Consider the following 4,604-nt stretch of genomic DNA (forward strand, 5'->3'; position numbering starts at 1 on the left):
GGCCTTCAACCTGTGGGTCACCACCCATTTGACAAACCTCTGTCTCCAAAAATATTTACATTATGATTCATAACAGTAGCAAAAGTACAGTTACAAAGTGGCAATGAGAACAATTTTATGGTTGGGGGTCACCACAATATGAGCAACTGTATTAGAGGGTCGCAGCTTTAGGGAGGTTGAGGGCCACTGCTCTAAGGGAAGGGTTTGGGGTCCGGACATTCAAGGCATCTCTGCTTTTACAAGCGTAAAAGCACAGATTGCTTTGGGCAAGTACCGAGGAAGACTATCAGGTGTGGGAAATGTCTGTCTTTAAGAAGTGCAACAGCTTTAAGCAAGAACAGGTTTTAAACTAAGACAGTGGGGCCAGGTATGAAGGTGCACACCTCTTAATCCCAGCACCCAGGAAGCAGAGGCAGGCAGATCTCTGAGTCTGCGGTCTGCCTGGTCTACAGGACAAGCTCCTGACCAGCCACAGCTCCAGAGATCCTGTTTTAAAAAACCAAAAATAAAATTAGACATTGGGGTGAAAAGGATGGCTCAGTGATTAAGGGGACTGCTGCTCTTGCAGAGGACCTGGTTTGGTGGCCAGCAAACATATTCCTGACTACAGTCCTGGGGGATTGGGTGGGGGACTGGTGGGTGGGGCAGTGTCTGATGACCTCTACTGGCCTCTGAGGACATCAGGCACGCCTTGGGTGCATATACATACATGCAAGCCAAACAGTCAGACTCATAAACCAATGACTCTGAAAGCAAGATATTTAAAGCTGAAAATACCAGTTATTTTATGTGTTGAAAAGTCCTGCCAGGCGTGTGTCTGCCACGTGTGTCCACCACATGCTGCTGTTTTGCTGTATTGTCATTTACTGTACTGCCTTGCTGTTTGTGGTATTGTCACCTCCTAACTTCAAAGCTTGCCCTTCCATTCAGTTTGCTTGTACCTCACCTGACCAAGAAGCAGGCAGTGACCAAAGCCTGGCCTTAACCATGCCTGGTATGTCGTGATGCTGTAATAGGAGAACAGCAGGATTAAACTGTAAGGCATCTGAGAGGGTGTAAGGGTGTGGCTCTATTTCTGTACTTGGACTGCGTGTCTTGGATGCTAGACAATGACAGTTTTGAGTTTATTGGAGTGGAGTTATTAGATACTCATTCAAATTGGTTCCCCCTCCCCTATATTTGGTTCCAAGGGAAGCACACTGAAGAGCTGAAACACACTAAAAGCTCCAAACAGGTCAGTGTGATGGCTGAACAGCCTTCTCCGCCTTGTGTGGCTTGTGATAGCTTCTGATGGCCACCCAATCAGAGAACTTGTCCTTAAAAACTGATGCTTTTCAGCTGGTTACTATGGCAACGATGTAGTACCAGTTGCCATGGCAACAAAATGGAAATTCGGGGGACCATTTTCTTTAGATGAGGTAGATTCATTAAGCCCTGTCCTTCTTCTCTTAAAAACTTGACCATGCTGCACAATACTTTGCGGTGGGTCCATTTTAATCATCTTTGCATACATCTCGGACTTTAACGGGAGTCTTTTCTTATTCTTGGCTCTCCTGGCTTAATCCTTCGACTCTGAGTAGATGGGCCCTCCCCGCTCCTGTCTCTTATGGCTTATATTAAAGAAAGAACGAAAATGCAACAGCTGAGTTTTTTATTCCCCAGAAAATATTTCTGTCAAACTCTATTAGATTCACACTCGAATAACTTTGGAGCAAATAGAGCAGGTCAGAATAAACAGAACGGGCTACAAATAACAGAGAGACATTCAGCAAGGCCGCGCCACCATTCAAGTGTTGATTGGGACCATTCTTTGCGGAGAGCCTTTGAGAAGTGGGAGCTCCGCCCCTTCCCCTCCCCAGGCTGGTTCAAAGTTCTTCCCTGAGCCCTCCCTGTGTGGGTCCCTCAGTGGCAGACGCGCACTGTACACACGTACGCGGTTTCTGTCGAGCTTTCTCTTGGCTGCTCCCAAGGAATCAATTCAGGAATCATTTTTAGGTATTGGATACAATGGCAATTGTGAGAGTTTGGTTAAAACTGGGGCTCACTAGAAAATTTAGGGGCTTGAGAGATGGCTTAGTTGACTGCTAGTTACTCTTGCAGAGGATCCAAGTGTGATACCTAACATCCAATTTGGGGGGCTCATAACCACCCCCTAACTCTGGCTCCATGGGATCCAATGCCCTCTCCTGTCCCCCTCAGGCATCCAAACACACGTGACAGTCACACAAATGAAAATAAAATAAATCTTACTTTAAAAAGGAAATTTAGAAAGTGTATGTGTGTATATATATATATATATATATATATATATATATATATATATATATGAAAAAAATATATATGAAAAATCTGAACTCATGGACCTCAAGTTTTCTTACTTATTTGTTTATTAGAGTGAGGTTTCACTCCATAGTCCACTGACCTGGAACTCACTATAAATAGTACAGGCTGGCCTCCTATTCACAGCCATCCTCCTGCCTCATCCTCCAGAGTACAAGGATTATGTGCATTAATCATCTTATCTGTCCCCCCCACCCCTGAGTTACCTTCATTGTACTGAGGCATCCTGGAAGAAAGACATCTTGGTGTGCTTTTGTTATGTGAGTTTGATACTGAAGGAGCCCTACATACTTCTAATAACAGTGAGTCTCAAAGTCCACCACGCTAGATAGTTCCCTGGAGATTTAGAAGGAAACTCTCAAGAGAATTCCCTTTTGTCTGTAGTTCTGTGTCCATTTGGACAGACCCTGTCCACACCAGGGCCCACGAAGGGTTGCAGGGCCTCCTTTGATTCAACTTGTGAATCTATCCACACTCAGGTATGACTTTAGCTTCTAGTCCTTCATAGGGCATGGCTGGGCATTTGTCTGGGGTTTTCTTTGGCTGGAGCTTCCTTCCAGTACCTGTGCCTGTTTAGGGCTGTCGCAACGGAGTGCCACAGGCTGCTCTGTTTTCAGGTGTAAGGGTCTCATAGCTCTGAGGCTAGGAGCCCAGCATCATGGTGTCAGCAGGTCTGATTCCCCCCGATGCTGCCTCTGTGTTGTAGGTGTATGCCATTTCTGTATACTCACATCCCTGTGTCTCCTGTGTCTCTCCAGTAGTCTCTTAAAAGGACATCAGGATCAGGGATACCCTGATGGTCTTGTTCTTAGTCACCCCTTTAAAGCCCTTATTTCCAAACACAGTTATAGCTGAGGTGGTGTCCTCGAGGTCTCAGTATAAGACACTTGTGGAGACATATTAGAGCTTACAAGAGACTGAAATATCATATGGTTCCCCCAATGGTTCCCATCAATTCCGTGGACGGGGTTTAAAAGCAATGGTGGCAAGCTCCCTGAACAACAAAAGAAACACCTTACCATTTTCTGTACAAAAAGGATATTAGAGCAGTCACTGGAGGTGTGAGGCTATTTCTTTTAAAGATCTATGTTTCTTTTAATTATACATATGGGTATAATTTTGTATGTGTGTCTACCACATGTGAGCTGGTGCCCAACAAGGCCAGAAGAGGGCGCCAGATCCCCTAGAGCTGGAGTTAAAGCTGTAGTAAGCCACTCAATATGAGTTCTGAGAATTGAACTTCAAGAACAAGTGCTTTTAACTGCTGAGCCATCTCCCAGCTCCTAAGACGGTGAATCTCAACCTTCCTGAGGCTGCAACCCTTTAATTCAGTTCCTCATGTCCTGACCACACCCCAACCATAATACTATTTTCGTTGTTACTTCAAAACTATAATTTTGCTAATGTTACGAATTGTAATGTAACTATTTTTGGAGATAGAGGTTTGCCAAAGGGGTCATGACCAAAGGTTAAGACAGATGTCCTAAGGCATTTCTCCATGGACTTAAAAGTTCGGTTGAGTTTCCTTTGGCCTAGTTAGATGGACTTTGGAGGAATCTGTGAAAAACAGAGAATTATTAAATGTAGGTGGTAAGAAAAGATGGGAGAAAAGGCCTGCTTTAAGGTAGCCTCTTACTGGAGGATCCCTCAAAGATAGTGAGTGGTTCTCAGCCCGTGGAGGGCATATCAAATATCCTGCATATCAGATATTTACATCATGATTCACAACAGTACCAAAATTACAGCTATGAAGGAGCAATGGAATAGTTTTACAGTTGGAGGTCACTGCCATGTGAGGAACTGTATTAAAGGGTCACAGCCTTAGGAAGGTTGAGAACCACCGCTCCGAGGTTTAAAAACACAAGAGCAATGGCTGTAGGAAGAACTGCAACTCTCTATAAAAACCTAGATTCCTAGTGTCTCTGACAATCAGGCAATGGAGCAGACATTCCTGAGCAAAAGCAATTCCACTTAGGATTTATTACAATTATTTTTGTCGTCTGAGAAGCCGAGCAGTTGATTTTCAGCCAAAGGCAGTGGCCAGCCGTGGACCTCTGGGTGACTCCATGCTGAGAGCCTTGAAGGAGAACATGGTGTGGCCATCCACCTAGGAACCACGAATCCATCTGTTACATCGCCACCACCAGTTTGCAGGTTGACCCATCTAAGGCGCTTTCTCCCGGCCTTGCCATATCATAGCTCCTTTCTTGCTTTCTTCTTAGTGGCAGTTCTGGTTGGTGAGTGTATGCTATCTCTAAATAGGT

The sequence above is a fragment of the Rattus rattus genome, chromosome 1 (genome assembly GCF_011064425.1).
Source record: "Rattus rattus isolate New Zealand chromosome 1, Rrattus_CSIRO_v1, whole genome shotgun sequence".
Classification (NCBI taxonomy): domain Eukaryota; kingdom Metazoa; phylum Chordata; class Mammalia; order Rodentia; family Muridae; genus Rattus; species Rattus rattus.